Source organism: Phoca vitulina, unplaced genomic scaffold, assembly GCF_004348235.1.
Source record: "Phoca vitulina isolate PV1807 unplaced genomic scaffold, GSC_HSeal_1.0 scaffold13, whole genome shotgun sequence".
NCBI lineage: Eukaryota > Metazoa > Chordata > Mammalia > Carnivora > Phocidae > Phoca > Phoca vitulina.
The window spans coordinates 362,621-386,589 of NW_022589716.1; the positions used below are offsets into that span (position 1 = coordinate 362,621).

Sequence of the window (23,969 nt, forward strand, 5' to 3'; positions counted from 1 at the left end):
AGCCAAAAATGAATCTCTTTGGGCTAAAATCAAGATGTCTCTGCAAGACACAGAGAGCATGAATTCCTCCTGCCTAGATACGTGATTCTGGGTTGCCATTTTTTCTCCACAAAAATGCATATCATTCCAAACTCTACTTGGTACCTGAATAGGATCTGGATTATAGAGACTTTTTTTAAAGACTTATTTATTTTTCTGAGAAAGAGAGAACAAGAGCAGGAGGGAGAGGGGGCAGGTGGAGAGGGAGGGGAATCTAGATTTCTCCCATTGAGACTGGAGACCAAAGCAGGGCTTGATCCGAGGACCCTGAGATCATGACCTGAACCCGACCTGAAACCAAGTCTCATGCTCAATGGACTGAACCACCCAGGTGCCCCTAGTGTCACTTTTTAACAGGGTTCAGCATGAGTGTGACCATGGTGTACATCACTGGGGCTGTTGCACTTGTGTGCACCTAGGAACGTACAGTAAAATAAGGACACAGCTGAGAGGTGAGACACAGGTGGAAAATGCTTTATACTTGCCCTGAGCTGAATGACACCCAAGTATGGAGGAAACTATCTTAGTGTAAGAGTAAAGGACCTCCACAAAAGCAACAGCACTCAGCAACAAAATAGCAAAATACATCACCAAGTTATTAAGAAAGTTATCATAACAGGAAAGTTGGACTATTTCATTGAGTTTACAAAAAATAGCAGTGGATATGTAATTGTATGCAGAAGGAAAGCCACAACATCATTAAACTTTGTAAGAAGGAATTCAGGATATATGTGATGTAGGGCAGAAGAACCAGCAGTCCACGGAGCTGGGGATTCACGATGACTGTATAGTGCAGGGGGTGGGAGAGGGCTACCAACCAGTCATAGGCCATCGTGGCCAGGAGAAAGTCATCCAGTACAGCAAAGAGTGTGAAAAAGTGACTAACCTCCAGGGAAAGAGCATAGGTGTCGAGAAACAAAAGTCTGCATAGTTCAGTGATGGAGAAGATAAGCAAATAAAAGATCAGATAGAATGTCAGAAGGTGACAGGTGCTATGAAGAAAAATCCAGTAAAAAGGAAAGAGTGCATGGAGATGTTGTTTTTTACTGGTTGCTTGGATACGCCAGCACACTTTTACACAGAGGCCTCAAGAGGAGACAGCAGGAGACACAGGGTTATCCAGGGAAGTGTGTGCCCATCTGAGGGAATAACCTGGTCAAAGACTCTGAGAAAATAGGAGTCCACAATGGTGGAGGAGTAGGAGAATTTAGTTTGGTCTGGTCCCAGGAATTCAGCTAGATAGCTATCAAATCATTCTGAACACCTGTAAACTGAGCCGGAGATCTAAGAAAAGAATAGCTACAACTCTACAAATAGAAAAGCAACCACTTTCTGCAAGGTAGGAGGTGCAGAGAAGTGAATCCAAGGCAATATATGGGAAGATAAGCTGCGGGGGCAGGGAGCCTCCATAAGCCCGCTACCAGAAAGTGATACAGCAGCAGAGCACAAAATCAGATCTTTTAGAAGTCTGCTCCAGTGAGGGACATCCCACCTGAAAGGTGCTCAGGTGGCTAATTGGGGGCAGAACTCTAGGTGGATCAGTGTGGTCCCAGGATCCCCAGGGTCACAGGAAGACTTGGGGGTGGGTGTGAGTGCAGCAGATTTCCCAGGCATCAGAACCAGGAAGCTGGCTGCAAACAGTGAGCCCTGGAGTGGACTCTCAACTCCAGATTGCCATAAACTGCAAACCGTGGCACAATTAGGTGACTGCTCCCCAAGCAGGGGCCCAGCAAGTGGCAGAACCAATGAGACCTCCCTTCCTCCCACCAAGAGGAGTGGTGCAGGAGCACACTGCAGGAATCTGCAGGGTTTTCAGACTCCAAACAGGGTCATGTGCCTGAGATAGAAATGTTCAGTCACAGGCTGGGTGAGAATGGAGTGTGGGCAGAGACCAGGGAGACAGGAACGATTAACTACTTTCTCTGAGGGTGCACTGAGGAGTGGGGCCTGGAGCTTTCAGCTCCAGGCCAGAGATTGGGAAGCCACCATTTTCATTCTCATTCTCTAAAGCTGCGAGGAAAGCCTTCAGGGAACAAAAGCCACATAGAGCAAACTGGAGCAGATTACTTAGCCTGGGTGCCCTGCCAAGGGTGGTACAATCCCCCCTGGAGCAAATACACCTGAGATTCAATGCAACAGGTCCCTCCCTTAGAAGATCAGCCAAGACCAAGTTTACTGCTCAATGAGAACTGCAAAACTCCAGCACTAGGGGAATACAGCACATAATCCACTATCATAGCTTTAGTCCCATGATTATTTAGTCTTTCAATTTTAAATTTTTATTTTTTTCTCTTTCCTTTTTCAACCAATTTCTTATTTTATCAACTTTTTAAAAATCTTTTTTTAATTTTCATTTTTATAGTTACATTCTATCCCTTCATTGTATTTAAATTTTTTTTGTATATATATGTTTCTCTTTCTTTACAATTTTGGAATACAGTTTCTCCTAACAGACCAAAACACACCCAAAATAGATTGTATTCACCTATCTGATCATATTCTCTTTTCTTTTTTTTTTTGTTCTTCCCTTTTTTGTTTTTTTGTTGTTTTTTTGTTTCGTTTTGCTAAAGTCTTTTAATTTTCATCTTTAGAGTTATATTCTATCCTTCAGTGTATTTAATTTTATTTTTGTATATATACACTCTTCTTTCTTTACAATTTTGAGATATAGTTTCTTCTAACAAACTGACCAAAATACACTCAAGATATGGTGTATTGCTCTGCTCTGTTCACCTGTCTGTTTATATCTCGTCCTTTTATTGTTGTTGGTTTTTTCTCTTTTGTTTTCTCTTGTCTTTTAATTTTCATTTTTACAGTTACATTCTATCCTCTCATATTTAATTTTATTTTTGTACACACATAACTTTTTCTTTCTTTACAATTTTGGGATACAGTTTTCTAACAGACCAAAACACACACAGGATCCAGTATATTGCTCTGTTCTGTTCACTGGTCTGATTATATTCTCTCTCTTTTTTCTTTCTTTTATTTTTTTAATATGTATTTATTTATTGGTTTTTTGGTCTCTTCTGATTAAGTGTATATTTCTCTGGGGTCGTTGTTGCCATTTTAGTATTTTGTTCTCTTGTTCATCTATTCTTTCTGGACAGAATGACAAAACAGAAAAACTCACCTCGAAAAAGAGAACAAGAGGCAGTACTGACTGTCAGGGATCTAATCAGTATGGACATAACTAAGATGTCAGAACTAGAGTTCAGAATAATGATTATAAAGATACTAGCTGGGCTTGAAAAAAGCATAGAAAACACTAGAGTATCACTTTTTGGAGAAATAAAGGAACTAAAATCTAAAGAAGTAGAAATCAAAAAGGCTATTAATGAAATGAAAACAAAAATGGAGGCTCTTAGTGCTAGGATAAATGAGGCAGAAGAGAGAATTAGTGATGGAGAATAAAGAAGATGAGAAAAAGAGAGATAAACAACTACTGGATCATGAGAGGAGAATTTGAGAGATAAGTGATACCATAAAGCAAAACAATATTAGAGATCCATGAGATCATGAGAGGAGAATTTGAGAGATAAGTGATACCATAAAGCAAAACAATATTAGAATAATTGGAACCCCAGAAGAAGAGGAAAAAGAGGGGCAGAAGGTATATTGGAGCAAATGATAGTGGAGAACTTCCTTATCTGGGGAAGAAAACAGGCACTCAAATCAAAGAGGCACAGAGAACTCCTCTCCAAATTAATAAAAATAGGCCAACACCCTGACATATAATAGTGAAACTTGCAAATCTAAGAGACAAAGAAAAAGTCCTGAAAGCAACCCAGGACAAGAGGTCCATAACCTACAAGGGTAAAAACATTAGATTGGCAGCAGACCTATCCACAGAGTCCTGGCAGGCCAGAAAGGACTTTCATGATATATTCAGGGTGTTAAATGAGAAAAATATGCAGCCAAGAATACTTTATACAGATGGATGACATTCAAAATAGAAGGAGAGATTAAAAAGCTTCCAGGACAAACAGAAGCTAAAAGAATTTGTGATCACCAAACCAGTCCTGCAAAAAAATTTTAAAAGAGATTCTTTAAGCAAAGAGAGAGCCCAAAAGTAACATAGACTAGAAAGGAACAGAGACAATATGCAGAAATAGTCACATTACAGTTAATACAATGGTACTAAATTCATATCTTTGAATGGTTACTCTGAATGTAAATGGGCTAAATGTACCAATCAAAGCACACAAGGTATCAGATTGGATAAAAAAGCAAGACCCATGCACATGCTGTCTACAGGAGACTCATTTTAGACCCAAAGACACCTCCAGATTTTTTTTTTTAATTTTTTATTGTTATGTTAATCACCATACATTATATCATTAGTTTTAGATGTAGTGTTCCATGATTCATTGTTTGTGCATATCACCCAGTTCTCCATGCAGAACGTGCCCTCTTTAATACCCATCACCAGGCTAACCCATTCTCCCACCCCCCTTCCCTCTAGAACCCTCAGTTTGTTTTTCAGAGTCCATCGTCTCTCATGGTTCTTCTCCCCCTCCGATTTCCCCCCCTTCATTCTTCCCCTCCTGCTACATTCTTCTTCTTCTTTTTTTTTTCTTAACATATAATGTATTATTTGTTTCAGAGGTACAGATCTGTGATTCAACAGTCTTGCACAATTCACAGCGCTCACCATAGCACATACCTTCCCCAGTGTCTATCACCCAGCCATCCCATTCCTCCCACCCCAACCCCCACTCCAGCAACCCTCAGTTTGTTTCCTGAGATTGAGAATTCCTCATATCAGTGAGGTCATATGATACATGTCTTTCTCTGATTCACTTATTTCGCTCAGCATAATACCCTCCAGTTCCATCCACGTCGTTGCAAATGGCAAGATCTCATTCCTTTTGATGGCTGCATAATATTCCATTGTATATATATACCACCTCTTCTTTATCCATTCGTCTGTCGATGGACATCTTGGCTCTTTCCACAGTTTGGCTATCGTGGACATTGCTGCTATAAACATCAGGGTGCACGTACCCCTTCGGATCCCTACATTTGTATCTTTGGGGTAAATACCCAGTAGTGCAATTGCTGGATCATATGGTAGCACTATCTTCAACTTTTTGAGGAACCTCCATACTGTTTTCCAGAGTGGTTGCACCAGCTTGCATTCCCACCAACAGTGTAGGAGGGTTCCCCTTTCTCTGCATCCCCGCCAACATCTGTCCTTTCCTGACTTGTTAATTTTAACCATTCTGACTGGTGTGAGGTGGTATCTCATTGAGGTTTTGATTTGGATTTCCCTGATGCCGAGTGATGTTGAGCACTTTTTCATGAAGACACCTCCAGATTTAAAGTAGGGGAATGCAACACCATTTATCATGCTAATGGACATCAAAAGTAAGCTAGAGTGGCAATCCTTATATCAGACAAATTAGATATTAAACCAAAGAATCTAATAAGAGATGAGAAAGGACACTATATCATATTTAAAGGGTCTATCCAAAAGAAGATCTAACAATTGTAAATATTTATGCCGCTAACATGGGAGCACCCAATTATAAGAGCCAATTAATAACAAAATTAAAGAAACATACTGATAATAATTCAATAATAGTAGGGGACCTTAAGACCCCACTCACTGCAATGAACAGATCATCTAAGCAGATCAACAAGGAAACAAGGGTTTTGAAAGACACACTGGCCCAGGTGGACTTCACAGATATATTCAGAACATTCCATCCTAAAGCAACAGAATACACATTCTTCTCGAGTGTACATGGAACATTCTCCGGAATAGATCACATACTGGGTCACAAATCAGGTCTCAAACAGTACCAAAAGATTGGGATTATTCCCTGCATATTTTTGGACCACAATGCTTTGAAACTAGAACTTAATCACAAAAGGAAATTTGGAAAGAACTCAAATACATGGAGGCTAAAGAGCATCCTACTAAAGAATGAATGAGTCAACCAGGAAATTAAAGAAGAATTTTAAAAATGCATGGAAACAAATGAAAATGAAAACAACTGTTCAAAACCTTTGGGATGCAGCAAAGGCAGACCTAAGAGGGAAGTATATACCAATACAAACCTTTACAAGAATAAACAAAGGTCTCAAATACACAACCTTACCCCTAAAGGAGCTTGAGAAATAACAGCAAATAAAGCCTAGTCCAGCAGGAGAGGAGAAATAATAAAGATCAGAGCAGAAATCAATGAAATAGAAACCAAAAGAACAGTAGAACAGATCAACGAAACTAGGTACTCATTCTTGAAAGAATTAATAAGATTGATATACCCCTGGCCAGACTTATCAAAAAGAAAAGAGAAAGGACCCAAATAAATAAAATCATGAATAAAGAGGAGAGATCACAACCAATGCTGAAGAAATACAATTATAAGAACATATTATGAGCAACTATGTGCCAACAGAGTAGGCAATCTGGAAAAAATGGATGCATTCCTAGAGAAGTATAAACTACCAAAACTGAAACAGTAAGAAATAGAAAACCTGAACAGGCCCATAACCAGTAAGGAAATTGAAGCAGTATTCAAAAATCTCCCAACAAACAAGAGCCCAGGACTGGATGGTTTCCCAGGGCAATTCCTCCAAAAATTTTAAAGAAGAATTAATACCTGTTCTACTGAAGCTATTAGAAATAGAAATGGAAGTTGAATATCCAAACACTTTTTTTGAGCCCAGCATGACCTTGATCCTAAAACCAAAGACCCCAACAGAGAGGAGAATTACATACCAATATCCTGATGAACATGGATGCAAAAATGCTCACCAAAAAACTAGCCAATAGGATCCAACAGTACATTAAAAGGGTTATTTACCATGACCAAGTGGGATTTATTCTTGGGCTATAAGGGTGGTTCAACATCCACAAATCAATCAATGTGATACACTACATAAATAAAAGAAAGGACAAGAACCATACGATCCTCTCAATAGATGCAGAAAGGCATTTAACAAAGAAGAGAATCCTTTCTTGATTAAAACTCTTCACAGTGTAGGGATAGAGGGAATATACTTCTATATCATAAAAGCCATGTATGAAAAGCCCACAATGAATATCATTCTCAATAGGGAAAAAATGAGAGCATTCCACCTAAGGTAAGGAACATAGCAAGGATGTCAACTATCACCACTGCTGTACAACATAGTACTAGAAGTCCTAGCCTCAGCAATCAGACAATGAAAAGAATAAAAGGCATCTGAATTGGCAAAGAAGAAGTCAACCTCTCACTCTTTGCAGAAGACATGATACTCTATGTGGGAAACCCAAAAGACTCTGCCCCTAAATTGCTAGAATTCATAAAGGAATTCAGCAAACTGGCAGGATATAAAATCAATGACAGAAATTAATTGTATTTCTATACATTAACAATGAGACAAAAGAAAGAGAAATTAAAGAGTTGATCCCATTTACAATTGCCCTCAAAACCATAAGAAACCTAGGAATAAACCTAACCGAAGAGGCAAAGGATCTGTACTCAGAAAACTATAGAACACTCATGAAGTTCTCTTTCTCTTTTCATGAAAGAAATTAAGGAAGACACAAAGAAATGGAAAATTTTCCTTGCTCATGGATTGGAAGAACAAATATTGTTTAAAATGTCTATGCTACCTAGAGCAATCTACACATTCAGTGCAATCCCTATCAAAATACCATCAATTTTTTTCACAGAGCTGGAACAAATAATCCTAAACCTTGGATGGAACCAGAAAAGACCCCAAATATCCAGGGGAATGTTGAAAAAGAAAACCAAAGCTGGTAGCATCACAATGCCTGACTTCAAGCTGTATTACAAAGCTGCGATCATCAAAACAGCATGGTACTGGCACAAAAAACAGACACATAGATCAATGGAACAGAATAGAGAGCCCAGAAATGGACTCTCAACTCTGTGGTCAACAAATCTTCAACAAAGCATTGAAAGAATATCCAATGGAAAAAAGACAGTCTCTTCAATAAATGGTGCTGGGAATATTGGACAGCCACATGCAAAAGATTGAAGCTGGATCATTTCCTTGCACCATACACAGAAATAGACTCAAAATGGATAAAAGACCTAAATGTGATATAGGAATCCATCAAAATCCTAGAGGGGAACACAGGTAGCAAGCTCTGTGACCTCAGCCACAGCAACTTCTTTCTAGACATGTCTCCAAGGCAAGGGAAACAAAGTAAAAAATGAATTATTGGGACTTCATCAAGATAAAAAGCTTTTGCACAGCAAGGAAACAGTCGACAAAACCAAAAGACAACCAACAGAATGGGAGAAGATATTTGAGAATGACATAACAGATAAAGGGCTAGTATCCAAAATCTATAAAGAACTGATCAAACTCAACACCTAAAGAATAAATAATCTAATCAAAAAATGAGCAGAAGACATGAGCAGACATTTCACCAAAGAAGACATAAAAATGGCCACAGACACATGAAAAAATGCTCCACATCACTTGGCATCAGGGAAATACAAATCAAAACCACAGTAAGATACCACCGCACATGGGTCACAATGACTAAAATTAACAAGTCAGGAAACAACAGATGTTGGCAAGGTTGTGGAGAATGAGGAACCTCTTACACTGTTGGTGAGAATGCAAGCTGGTGCAGCCACTCTGGAAAACAATATGGAGATTCCTCAAAATGTTGAAAATAGAGCTACCCTATAACCCAGCAATTGCACTCACTGCTAGGTATTTACCACGAAGATACAAATGTAGTGATCCAAGGGGCACCTGCACCCCAATGTTCAGAGCAGCAATGTCTACAATAGCCGAACTATGGAAAGAGCTGAGATGTCCATCAACAGATGAATGGTTAAAGAAGATGTTATACACACACACACACACACACACATACACAATGGAATACTACTCAGCATGAAAAAAGGAAATCTTGCCATTGCAACAACATGGATGGAACTAGATGGTATTATGATAAGCAAAATAAGTCAATCAGAGAAAGACAATTATCATATGACCTCACTGATATGTGGATTTTAAGAAACAAAACAGAGGATCATAGGGGAAGAGAGGAAAAAATAAACAAGATGAAACCAGAGAGGGAGACAAACCATAAGAGACTCTTAATCATAGGAAGCAAACTAAGGGTTGCTGGAGGGGAAGGAGGTGGGGGAGCAGGGTAACTGGGTGATAGACATTAAGGAGGGCACGTGATGTAATGAGCACTGGGTATTATATAAGACTAATGAATCATTGACCTCTACCTCTGAAACCAATAACACATTATATGTTAATTAATTGAATTTAAATTTAAATTAATTTAAAAGACTCTGAGAAAAGACTTTTTTAAATAACTTTTAAGATTTGAGTTTGGGGAGTGGAGCAAGATGTCAGAGGAGTAGGAGACCTGGATTTCGTCTGGTCCCAGGAATTCAGCTGGATAGGGATCAAACCATTCTGAACACCTACGAACTCAACAGGAGATTGAAGAAAAGAATAGCAACAACTCTCTGAACAGAAAAGCGACCACTTTCTGGAAGGTAGGACGTATGGAGAAGTGAATCCGAGGCGATATTCGGGAGGATAGGCGGCGGGGGAGGGGCTGCCGTCGGCCGCTTCTGGCAAGTGATAGAGCCATGGAGCACAAAATCGAACTTGTAGAAGTCTGCTCCGCTGAGAGACGTCACTCTGGTGGCTAAGCGGGGGGTGGAACTCTCGCGGTACAGTGTGGTCTCAGGACCCTCGGGGTCACAGAAAGACCGGGGGTGCCTGAGTGCGGCAGAGCTCCCAGGGATCGGAGCAGGGAAGCCGGCTGCAGAGACGGAGCCCAGGCGCGGGCTCTCAGCTCGGGGTTGCCATAAACCGTGATCCGCGGCACAGTCGGGCCACTGCTCCTCCAGCAGGGACCCAACAAGCGGCAGATCCGGGGAGACTCACCTTCTTCCCCCGGGAGGAGCGGCGCGGGAGCTCACCGCGGGGATCTGCTGGGTTTGGAGACTCCACCCGGGGTCGGGTGCCAGAGATAGAAACGCTCGGTCACAGGCCAGGTGAGCACGGAGTGCGGCCGGAGACCGGGGAGACGGGAGTGACTGACTGCTTTTCTCTGGGGGCGCACTGAGGAGCGGGGCCCCGAGTTCTCGGCTCCTCCGGGGCGGAGACTGGGAGGCCGCCATTTTCACTCTCCGCCTCCAAAGCTGTACGGAAAGCTTGCAGGGAACAAAAGCTCCCGAGAGCAAACCCGAGCGGATTACTTAGCCCGGACCGGCAAGGGCGGGGCAATTCTGCCTCCGGCAAAGACATTTGGGAACCACGGCAACAGGCCCCTCCCCAGAAGATCAGCGAGAACAGCTTCCAAGGCCAAGTTTACCGAACAATGAGAACAGTAGAACGCCAGCACTAGGGGAATACTGCACATAGAATCCATGGCTTTTCTTTTTTTTTTTTTAGATTTTTTATTGTTATGTTAATCCCCATACATTACATCATTAGTTTTAGATGTAGTGTTCCATGATTCATTGTTTGTGTATAACACCCAGCGCTCCATGCAGCAGCATCCATGGCTTTTTTACCATGATTCTGTAGTCTTTCAAAGTTAATTTTTTTTTGAATTTTTCTTTTTCCCTTTTTCAACCAATATCTTATCAATCCCTTTTTTAAAGAACATTTTTATTTTTCATTTTTAGAGTCATATTCTATCCCTTCATAGTAGTTACCCGTATTTTTGGCATATATATATAAATTGTTCTCTCTTTAAAATTTTGAGATAGTTTCTTCTAACAGATCAAAATATACCCTAAAACTCTAGTGTATGGTTTTTTTCTACTCCCCTGCCTGATCACATTCTCTCCCTTTTTATTTTTTTTAAATCCTCTTCTTTCTTTTTTCAAACAACTTCTTATCAATTCCTTTTATAAAATTTTTTATAATTTCCATCTTTACAGTCATATTCCATCCCTTCATCATACCAACCCTTATTTTTGTACATATATAAGTTTTTCTTTCTTTAAAATTTTGGGAGGCACTTTCTTCTAACAGACTAAAATACGCCCAAAATCTAGTGTGTGCCACTGATCTATATACCAGCCTGATCATATTTGATCATATTCTGGGTTTTTTTTTGTTTTGTTTTGTTCTGTTTTTGTTTGTTTTAATCTTTATCTTTTTCTTTTTCTTTTTCTTTTTTTTTTTTCTTTTTTCTCCCTTTCCCTTTCTTTTCCCACTGCTTCAGGTCTTTCCTGATTTGTTTAGAGTACATTTTCTGGGGACGTTGTTACCCTGTTAGCATTTTGTTCTCTCATTAATCTATTCTCCTCTGGACAAAATGACAAGACGGAAAAAATCACCTCAACAAAAAGAACAAGAGGTAGTACCGACTGCCAGGGACCTACTCAATATGGACATCAGTACAATGTCGGATCTAGAGTTCAGAATCATCACTTTAAAGATACTAGCTAGGCTTGAAAAAAGCATGGAAGTTATTAGAGAAACCCTTTCTGGAGAAGTAAAAGAACTAAAATCTAACCAAGTAGAAATCAAAAAGGCTATTAATGAGGTGCAATCAAATATAGGGGCACTACCTGCTAGGATAAATGAGGCAGAAGAGAAAATCAGTGATATAGAAGACCAAATGATGGAAAATAAAGAAGCTGAGAAAAAGAGAGGTAAACAGCTACTGGATGATGAGGCAGAATTCGAGAGATAAGCGATACCATAAGACGAAACAACATTAGAATAATTGGGATCCCAGAAGAAGAAGAAAGAGAGAGAGGTGCAGAAGGTATAATGGAGCAAATTATAGCAGAGAACTTCCCTAATTTGGGGAAGGAAACAGGCATCAAAATCCAGGAAGCACAGAGAACCCCTCTCAAAATCAATAAAAATAGGTCAACACCCCGACATCTAATAGTAAAACTTACGAGTCTCAGAGACAAAGAGAAAATCCTGAAAGCAGCTCGGGAGAAGAGATATGTAACCTACAATGGTAGAAATGTTAGATTGGCAACAGACCTATCCACAGAGACCTGGCAAGCCAGAAAGGACTGGCAGGATATATTCAGAGCACTAAATGAGAAAAATATGCAGCCAAGAATACTATATCCAGCTAGGCTGTCATTGAAAATTGAAGGAGAGATAAAAAGCTTCCAGGACAAACAAAAACTAAAGGAATTTGCAAACACAAAACCAGCCCTACAAGAAATCTTGAAAGGGGTCCTCTAAGCAAAGAGAGAGCCTAAAAGCAACATAGACCAGAAAGGAACACAGACAATATACAGTAACAGTCACCTTACAGGCAATACAATGGCACTAAATTCCTATCTTTCAATAGTTACCCTGAATGTAAATGGGCTAAATGCCCCAATCAAAAGACACAGGCTACCAGATTGGATTAAAAAACAAGACCCATCGATATGCTGTCTGCAAGAGACTCATTTGAGACCCAAAGACACCCCCAGATTGAAAGTGAGGGGGAGGAAATACATTTACCATGCTAATAGACACCAAAAGAAAGCTGGGGTGGCAATCCTTATATCAGACAACTTAGATTTTAAACCAAAGACTGTATTAAGAGATGAGGAAGGACACTATATCCTACTTAAAGGGTCTATCCAACAAGAAGATCTAACAATTGTAAATATCTATGCCCCTAACATGGGAGCAGCCAATTATATAAGGCAATTAATAACAAAAGCAAAGAAACACATTGACAACAATACAATAATAGTGGGGGACTTTAACACCCCCCTCACTGAAATGGACAGATCGTCTAAGCAAAAGATCAACAAGGAAATAAAGACTTTAAATGACACACTGGACCAAATGGACTTCACAGACATATTCAGAACATTCCATCCCAAAACTATGGAATACACATTCTTCTCTAGTGCCCATGGAACATTCTCCAGAATCGATCACATCCTAGGTCACAAATCAGGTCTCAACTGGTACCAAAAGATTGGGATCATTGCCTGCCTATTTTCAGACCACAATGCTTTGAAACTAGAACTCAATCACAAGAGGAAAGTCGGAAAGAACTCAAATACATGGAGGCTAAAGAGCATCCTACTAAAGAATGAATGCATCAACCAGATTAACCAGATTAACAAGATTGATAAACCCCTGGCCGGACTTATCAAAAAGAAAAGAGAAATGACCCAAATCAACAAAATCATGAATGAAAGAGGAGAGATCACAACCAACACCAAAGAAATACAAACAATTATAAGAACATATGAGCAACTCTATGCCAGCAAATTAGATACCTTGGAAGAAATGGATGCATTCCTAGAGATGTAACAACTACCAAAACTGAACCAGGAAGAACTACAAAACCTGAACAGACCTATAACCACTAAGGAAATTGAAGCAGTCATCAAAAATCTCCCAACAAACAAAAGCCCAGGGCCAGATGGCTTCCCAGGGGAATTCTACCAAACATTTCAAGAAGAATTAGTACCTATTCTTCTGAAACTGTTCCAAAAAATAGAAATGGAAGGAAAACTTCCAAACTCATTTTATGAGGCCACCATTAGCTTGATCCCAAAACCAGACAAAGACCCCATCAAAAGGAGAATTACAGACCAATATCTTTGATGAACATGGATGCAAAAATTCTCACCAAAATACTAGCCAATAGGATCCAACAGTACATTAAAAGGATTATTCACCACGACCAAGTGGGATTTATCCCTGGGCTGCAAGGTTGGTTCAACATCCGCAAATCAATCAACATGATACAAGACATTAATAAAAGAAAGAACAAGAACCATATGACCCTCTCAATAGATGCAGAAAAAGCATTTGACGAAGTACAGCATCCTTTCTTGATCAAAACTCTTCAGAGTATAGGCATAGAGGGTACATACCTCAATATCATAAAAGCCATCTATGAAAAACCTACAGCGAATATCATTCTCAATGGGGAAAAACTGAGAGCTTTCCCCCTAAGGTCAGGAACGCGGCAGGGATGTCCACTATCACCACTGCTATTCAACATAGTATTAGAAGTCCTAGCCACAGCAATCAGACAACAAAAAGAAATCAAAGGCATCCAAATCAGCAAAGAAGAAGTCAAACTCTCACTGTTTGCAGATGATATGATACTTTATGTGGAAAACCCCAAAGACTCCACCCCAAAACTGCTAGAACTCATACAGGAATTCAATAAAGTGGCAGGACATAAAATCAATGCACAGAAATCAGCTGCATTCCTATACACCAACAACAAGTCAGAAGAAAGAGAAATTAAGGAGTCGATCCCATTTACAATTGCACCCAAAACCATAAGATACCTAAGAATAAATCTAACCAAAGAGGCAAAGGATCTGTACTCAGAAAACTATAAAATACTCATGAAAGAAATAGAGGAAACACAAAGAAATGGAAAAACGTTCCATGCTCATGGATTGGAAGAACAAATATTGTGAAGATGTCAATGCTACTTAGAGCAATCTACACGTCAATGCAATCCCCATCAAAATACCATCCACTGTTTTCAAAGAAATGGAACAAATAATCTTTTTTTTTAAATTTTTTTATTGTTATGTTAATCCCCATACATTACATCATTAGTTTTAGATATAGTGTGGAACAAATAATCTTAAAATTTGTATGGAACCAGAAAAAACCCCGAATAGCCAGAGGAATGTTGAAAAAGCAAAGCAAAGCTGGTTGCATCACAATTCCGGACTTCCAGCTCTATTACAAAGCTGTCATCATCAAGACAGTATGGTACTGGCACAAAAACAGACACATAGATCAATGGAACAGAATAGAGAGCCCAGAAATGGACCCTCAACTCTATGGTCAACTAATCTTTGACAAAGCAGGAAAGAATGTCCAATGGAAAAAAGACAGTCTCTTCAACAAATGGTGTTGGGAAAATTGGACAGCCACATGCAGAAGAATGAAACTGGACCATTTCCTTACACCACACACAAAAATAGACTCCAAATGGTTGAAAGACCTCAATGTGAGACAGGAGTCCATCAAAATCCTAGAGGAGAACACAGGCAGCAACCTCTTCAACCTCAGCCTCAGCAACTTCTTCCTAGAAACATCACCAAAGGCAAGGGAAGCAAGGGCAAAAATGAACTATTGGGACTTCATCAAGATAAAAAGCTTTTGCAAAGCAAAGGAAACAGTCAACAAAACCAAAAGACCACCGACAGAATGGGAGAAGATATTTGCAAATGACATATCAGATAAAGGGCTAGTATCCAAAATCTATAAAGAACTTATCAAACTCAACACCCAAAGAACAAAGAATCCAACCAAGAAATGGGCAGAAGACATGAACAGACATTTTTCCAAAGAAGACATCCAAATGGCCAACAGACACATGAAAAAGTGCTCAACATCGCTCGGCATCAGGGAAATCCAAATCAAAACCTCAATGAGATACCACCTCACACCAGTCAGAATGGCTAAAATTAACAAGTCAGGAAATGACAGATGTTGGCGGGGATGCGGAGAAAGGGGAACCCTCTTACACTGTTGGTGGGAATACAAGCTGGTGTAGCCACTCTGGAAAACAGTATGGAGGTTCCTCAAAAAGTTGAAAATAGAGCTACCATACAATCCAGCAATTGCACTACTGGGTATTTACCCCAAAGATACAAATGTAGGGTCCAAAGGGGTACGAGCATCCTGATATTTATAGCAGCAATGTCCACAATAGCCAAACTATGGAAAGAGCCAAGATGTCCATCTACAGATGAATGGATAAAGAAGATGTGGTATTTATATATATAGATTTATATATATATATAAATATACACAATGGAATATTATGCAGCCATAAAAAGGAATGAAATCTTGCCATTTACAACGACGTGGATGGAACTGGAAGGTATTATGCTGAGCAAAATAAGTCAATCAGAGAAAGACATGTATCCTATGACCTCACTGATATGAGGGATTCTTTATCTCAGGAAACAAACTGAGGGTTGCTGGAGAGTTGGGGGGTGGGAGGGATGGGGTGACTGGGTGATAGACACTGGGGAGGGTATGTGCTATGGTGAGCGCTGTGAATTGTGTAAGACTGTTGAATCACAGATCTGTACCTCTGAAACAAATAATACATTATATGTTAAAAAAAAAAAAAAGAAGAAGAGAGCAGGAAGGGAAAAATGAAGGGGGGGACATCGGAGGGGGAGACAAACCATGAGAGACTATGGACTCTAGAAACAAACTGAGGGTTCTAGAGGGGAGGGGGGTGGGGGTCTGGGTTAGCCTGGTGATGGGTATTAAAGAGGGCAAGTTCTGCATGGAGCACTGGGTGTTATGCACAAACAGTGAATCATGGAACACTACATCAAAAACTAATGATGTAATGTATGGTGATTAACATAACACAAAAAAAAAGAAAAGAAAAAAAATGCCCTTACTCAAGAGGAGAGAAATGAATTAATTGAGAAACTAAAATTTGCTTTGCTCCAAAACAATTTTATTGGATAAATGTCTATATTACATTCCTATTTCTGCTTACCTTACTAGAGGCTCCAAAGGAACAAATTTATGCTCTTACTGTTTTGGAGGTCAGAACCCTGAAATAAGTGTCAGTGGGCTAAAAGCAAGATGTCTGCAGCACCGGGGCGCCTGGGTGGCTCGGTCGTTAAGTGTCTGCCTTCTGCTCAGGTCATGATCCCAGGGTCCTGGGATCGAGCCCCACATCGGGCTCCCTGCTGGGCGGGAAGCCTGCTTCTCCCTCTCCCACTCCCCTTGCTTGTGTTCCCTCTCTTGCTGTCTCTCTCTGTCAAGTAAATAAAATCTTAAAAAAAAAAAAAAAAAGATGTCTGCAGCACCTGCTTCCTGCTGGATGCTACAGGAGAGACTCTTTTCTTTCCTGTTGCCATTTCTAGTGAAAACAAGGGTTTTCTGGCTCATTGCCCTTTCTCCGTCTTCAAAGCCAGCAATGTGGCATCTTCACATCTCTCTCTGATCCAACTATTCTGCCTGCCTTTCCCACATTCAGAGGACCATGGTGATTACCTCAGTTCCACCTGCATAATCTTGGCCAATCTTAGCTTGAGGTCAGCTGCTTATTGGCCTTATTCCATTTGCTACCTTAACCTCCCTCTTCCTATAAAGAATAACACATTCGAAGTTTCTAGGTACTAGAATGTGGACAAGTTAAAGAGGCTCTTATTCTGCCTACTAGAAAGTCTTTTCCAAAAGTACTTTATTTGGTGCCACTCAAGGGTCATTATATAAAAGAAACAAACACAAAATTTGACTGCATACACTAGTCATTCAAAATTTTATGCAAACACAATTTCTTTTGTTGTGCAAAAACCTACAAACACCTGCACCTTACTCTACCACAGGGCCACAGCCTTGCTACTCAAAGAGTGGTCCTCAGACCATGACCTGCAGCATCAACATCACTCAGGCACTCGTTAGAAATGCTGAACTCCTGGGCCCACCAGCACCTGCTAAAGAAGAATCTGCATTTGAACTAGAATCCTAGGTGATTCACAGGCACTTTGAAGTTGGAGAAGTGCTGGTCTAGAGTATGTTTTCTCACATTCTCAATCTATCTTTGAGGCAGGGTCATTATTTGTGTTGGGAGCTGTCCTGCTCCTTGGAGGTGTTTAGCAGCATCCCTCAGACATTGCCAGATATGCCCGGGGGAAAGTATCACCTCTGGTTGGGACCACTGTCACAGAGTTTGAAAACTGGGAGCATCCTGAGAGAATGCAATCAACACCCATCCCTTTCTGCAATGATAACTTTGAGAAGATCACTAAATTCTTCAAGCCCCATTTCTCTATGGGGAATGGATTTCACTCTAGTGCTTCCTCACCGAATGGACTTTTATAAAAATTAAATCAGGCAACACCTATATGGTGCTAAACTTGGATTATAGTGTATAAAAAGTTCTAAATATATCTCTTACAATTAACAAACATTTTATAATGACATTTTAAGTCTTAGCCTGATAGAAGTGTGGAATTCCTAATTGTTTGGTGAAACAGTCATGAAGCCAAGGAGTGAGGAGTCCAGGGTTTTATATTAAAGGAACAAACTTACCATCTTTGTTGAAAAAGGGAAAAGTAACACTCTAGAGATATCAGGGGTTGCATTTCCACTACAAGTCAAAGCTTTGAAGGACCCAAGGGACCAAGTCAGGATCAATTTCTCAGTCTTCGACAGGAGAAAATGTTCACTCAGGAGTGGGATAAGGTGCTAGGAGTTAGATCTCTGAAAGGCAGAAGAAGTCATAGAAAAAGAGTAAAAAAAAAAAATTACTTCACCTGGCCTATCACCCGGTCTCCTAGTAACAGAAATTCAACAGGAAAATTTCCTTTCTGTCCACACTAGTGTCCCGCAGGGAAATCATGTAGTGAAGCTGGGAGGAACAGGAGGGAAATGTGCCTAATGAGCAGACCAAAGCAGCTGTAAATACCTCCTTGGCTGCAGTCCCACAGCACAGGCAACCTCGGGCTGGACAAGACCTGGTCATTTCTTGTGCAGTCCTAAGTCTGGATGGGGCACTGAAGTTTGACCCATTCCCACTCTCTTGTCTGGGGACAGAGCTTCATCCTCTATCATCTACCAATGAGACAGGTATTTTGATTTCCATGTAGAGAACTTCACCTCAGAGACCCCATCTAGATGAGTTTTACTGCCCAGTAGGGATTGCAGGAGAAGGTCAAGAGAATGAAAGTCAAGAGCATTTAGTTGAGGTCACCTGAGGGCCAGTCCAGCCTGGCTCAGAGCTGAGAGTTTGCTGTGGCTGTTTGCTGGCTTGATTAAGAGTTTTATTGATTGATTCATTTATGTATGTATGATGCTAAAAATAGAAGTGAACATGGAACTCAGAAATGCAAGGTTCAACATTAACAACTAAATCATAATAATGGAAACCTAGTTATAGGAGGGATGGGAAGCATATAATTAGAACATAAAACCAAGGATCTTTTCAATTAATCAGAGTCAAGTATTAGCTGTGAAGGGATATACAGTTAAGTGAGGACATGTTTTTTCATGTTCAGGATGGGACATATTAGACTACATTTCCATACTGAGCAGAAAAATCCAGACAAAAGTATTTTTGCAGGTACATCTATGCAAGAGCGGTCCATGAAACATGCATATCACAGTACCTCCTTTCTCTTGAGTATTCAAATGAAATTTTTTGTATGTATTATGTGAAAAAAGGTATGCTGATGAGTTTCCTTTACAATTACCTCATTACCTGTGATCCTGAATATGTCCTAAATTAGCTAGCCACCCACTTTCTCCACTGAAAATTGTCTGTGGGAGTCCTTGGTTTTTGCATAGTGGAACCAGAGAGGTTTTATTCCTGTTTTCTATTGCATTCTTTCAAGCAAAGATTTGCTGTTTATTTCACCAATTTAGCTACTTGCCATTTTGCCTTTTATGTATGCGTAAACATATTTGCGCAGAATGTATGAGAGTGTATAAATTTTGTGTGGTAAATTCTGTGAGTTAGTCATATTCCTACCACTGTTTTTCTAGTTTTTTTTTTCTGAAAGAATTGATCTGTCACCTTAATATTATTCACTTGTGAATACCTGTTTTCCAAACACTGAAAGTAAATGTCCTTCGGCATACTTATTGCTCACAAATCACCCTTTGTACATATATTTCAACTAGTGTTCACATCTTTGTATTCCTTATTGTTCTTTTGGACTTTTATTATTGGATCTCTTTCTAAAATAGAAATGCCATCACTTGAAAGGGATTCTATTTTATGTTTGACTAAGAAGAACCTTTACCTTCCATAAACATGCTTGTCCCATATCTCTTTATGTGACATGAAACTAAAACTTTAGATACCACTTTCTCTCCACATTAAAACACTTTTTTCGAGGATTTTATTTATTTATTTGACAGAGAGAGACACAGTGAGAGAGCGAACATAAGCATGGGGGGTGGGAGAGGGAGAAGCAGGCTTCCCGCTGAGCAGAGAGCCGGATGTGGGACTCTATCCCAGGACTCTGGGATCATGACTTGAGCTGAAGGCAGATGCTTAATGACTGAGCCACCCAGGCGCCCCTAAAACATTTTTTCATCCTCTTTTATTCCCGAGTCCTTGGCAATCTAATGTAGACTTGGACCCATGTCGAGTTCATTTAATTATTACTTTTTTTAAATTTTATTTTATTAGTTATGTTAATCACCACACATTACATCATTAGTTTTTGATGTAGTGTTCCATGATTCATTGTTTTCGTATAACACCCAGTGCTCCATGCAGTACGTGCCCTCCTTAATACCCATCACCGGGCGAACCCATCCCCCCACCCCCCTCTCCTCTAAAACCCATTACTCTTTTAAATCTCTTTGTTCAAAGTTAGTTTGGGGACTTCCTTCAATTTCATTTCAGACAGTTGTTTTGAGCCACTGTGCTTCACCTAAGTGCAGTTTTACTGTTCTCTTTTCTTTCAAAAGTATTCATTTCTTTTAAAACTATTCTGTGCTATGCACACATACACATTCACACCCTTTCAATTTGAAAGTATAAAAAGACAGCTATGCGTATTGTAAGTACTCTTTATGTTCTGGCACAATCTTTCTTTCTAGCTTCTCTCCCCCCATCCTTCTGACTCAGGAGTACCTTCTACACGTCCCTCTAGTCAACCAGTGTAATCCTGATTCATTATTTCAACACTTACATGACATTTCATGGTGTGGCTGTGCCATCTACACTTTTGATGGTCTTTCATATTTTTTTTCTCATTAAATTACTATTATATCAAAATCTAAATATTTTTAAACACTTAAAACTATGTTTCTCAAACAAAAGTGATTTTGTCCCCCCAGCAGACATTGAGTAATGTTTGAAGACATTTTAGGCTGTCACATTGGGGAGGGGTGCTGGAGGCCAGGGACACTCTAAACATCCTACAATGCACAGGACACATCTCACCACAGAGAAGGCTCTGGCTCCGAATGTCCATAGTGCAGAGACTGAGAAACCCTGGGTTAAAGAATATCTGTATTTTTAAAAATATTTTTAAAGTAATCTCTACACCCAACATGGGACTTGAATTTACAACCCTAAGCTCAAGAGTCCCATGCAATACAGACTGAACCAGCCAGGCACCCCAAAGAACATCTGTATTTTTAATATTTGTAACTATCTTCAAAGCCTCCCAAGATGCTGTAACATGTCACAATTCTGACAACAAAATTAGAAAGTACCCCTTTGCTAATTTTCAAAACTTCCAATCCCAATCAATGTGACACCCCTTTGAGTGTTTTTTCCGGGTGATGGGTATGAAAGAGATTTCTGTGGACTTTTTTAAACTATTAGTGAGCTTGAGCAAAGATTCCTATATTTGATCACCATGTTAATTTGTCTATTATCATTATGTGTTGACATATTATATGCCTAATTGTCTATATTTTCAGCATTTCAAATAATTGTTGTAAACCACAGTTTCTCTATTGACTTTTATTTTTAATTATAATTTTTTATTATGTTATGTGACTTTTAGTTAGATATATTTGGCCATAATATAGTCTTAAATTTTTTAAAAATATGTCTATCTTCCTAATTCTGAGTATTTGCCTTAATTATAATGGTTTGCCCTCCTGTGATTTTTATATGTAATTTCTAGACGTATATCTAGAATGGAATAGTTACTCCTAAACTAAGGTTTACACCTTCTGATTTTTGTGAGATGTGTGAGATAAGGAACCACTGCACTTCCTTCTACACAGAAAACTATTTGTGCCTACTTCCATTCAGCAATCCAATATTTGCCAACTAAATTCAAATGCAGCGTTGTCATGTATTAATGGCCATACATAATGAGGCCTAATTCCTGATTCATTCAACATATACTAAAAGAGCATCTGCTATGTGCCAGAAATTTCTAAGAACTTTACTTGTAATACCCTTCTATTTCAAGGTTTTGGGGAATTTTATTATTTGTCCATGTTGATTTTGTGGGATTACTGTTCTGTAGATCATGTTTCAGTTAGTTCTCAAAACTCCCTTCAATACTGTTGGATACTGTTGTACTGAAACTGCTCTCTTTAACCTGGTTTTATCTCCTCTGGCATACTTTGTATTTCATAATGTCTCATTTTCTTGAATTTGTTCCTATATAAGTGCGTGTACATCCACATCCATAAAGAAAAAGATGAACAGTACAGGTGAAGTTCTTGCTCCTTTGGTCCTTACGTAAGAGTGACAGACAATCATGCTGTGAGATAAATGTGAGTATGAGATAATGTCCTTGGATAAGTTGCATGAAGAGTATTCAGAGAAAGAGGATAGATTGCCATGGGGTGTGTAGGATTTTACAGGGTCTGGTGAGGCCTTTGCATGTTGGACAAGGAACAGAACCAATAGATGTAGATGTGGTCCTGGGACTTGTCAAGAAAGTGAATAAAACCCAAAGGCTAAGAATGACAAGTAAACACAAAAAGATGTCACATATGAAAAGTGATAAAGGGGCTCGCCCCATTCTCTATTGGACCAAATAAAAACCAATTGGTCAAATAAATATGGAAAAGGCACAGGAAAAATAAGTCTTATGCTATCTGATAATAAAAACATCAAATTTTGTGAAGTGTTGGTTTATTCTTTTTACTCATTTTTCTCTTGTGATGTTCAATCTGTAAGGTGTTTCACACCATAAAGATGTCACTACTTTTGTCTTTTGGACAATTTATTTTTGCTCTTTTATTATTTTTGCAGGGTATAAATGGGATAAAGCCAGGATGGGATGCCACCAGCAGCAAAGAAGCTTTTCTTCCTCAGTCTCTCAGGGCAACTGAGCTGATTAGATCAATTTATTCTTCATGTCCATATCATTTCTCCCCTCCTTTCCTCCTCTCTCTTTCTCTATCTATCCATCTATCTATCTATCTACTTATTGAACACAATTATTTATGTTTCTTTACACACAGGTCAAAAGTGGCCATTCCAAAATGGAACCCCAAGATGATTTGTCCCTGGAAAGCTATGAATAGGAATTTCTGGGTACTGTTTCTACATTCCTTATGGGAAGGGTAATATGATGTGTATGCATTCATATCATAAACAGTGTGTTAGGGAAAGCGGGGGGTAGGGTGAGAAGGACATAGAGTAACACACACCAGGAGGACATGGTGTGCTGTGTTCTGTGTATGTTACACTGTGTGTGTGTGTGGGTGTGTGTGCGTGTGTGCACGTGCGTGTGGGCACCTTGATGAGTGAGAGCAGTCCTGAGAGCCAGGATACGTGGGCTCTTCCATTACAAGGTGACCCTTATAATACACAGCCCAAACTTAATCAACAGATGATACTGAGGAGGGATGTTCAATGGACCAGACCGTATTGCAACCAGATCATAAAGTGCAAGAGGTACATAGTGTGGACAAGGAAGTCCCTCTGCCTTGAATTTTAAGCAGCTATGAGGCCACATGGTTCTAGGAAATTCACTGCCAACTCCTCTCATCACTCCCTCAACATTGTCCATTCCCCTCAACACACTGGCTCCCTTCTGACCCTTTATTTTCTGACAGAAGCACTTCCTCAGAGCCTTTGCACTGGCTGTTCCATCTGCCAGGAAGACCTCCCACCATCCACCCTCTCTTCCATGAGGTCTCTGTTCAAAAGTCACCTTCTTAGCCAATCTTGACTGGACACCCAACATAACACCCCATTCACTCTCTCCCTTAAACAGCTTCTGTTTTTTCATAGCATCTGCCCCCATCTCATGATTATTTAATCTTTGTATATGCTTCCGTCCTACCATCATCATTGAATTGTAGGGACTATTGCTTTTCAGCACCCTCTACTTTATGAGCAGAAATTTATGAAACATGGTTGACACTCTATATAGCCCTAAAGTACATTAAATACTTTCTTATTCAACTGTACAATAACAGACCTTTTGGGGAACATCTGACGTTGTGCTGAAAATTCCTAATAAGAGAGGAAATAGGGATCCTGTAAAGGGGCCCAGATCCATTCACAAAATATTGATATTAGTAACTTGACTGGACAA

At 39.7% G+C, this 23,969-nt stretch overlaps 1 pseudogene; it reads right to left on the minus strand.

Annotated features, from left to right (window-relative positions):
- Window positions 1-389: 389 nt before the first annotated feature.
- Window positions 390-23,675, minus strand: LOC116636910 (annotated as a pseudogene).
- Between the last annotated feature and the right edge of the window lie 294 nt (window positions 23,676-23,969).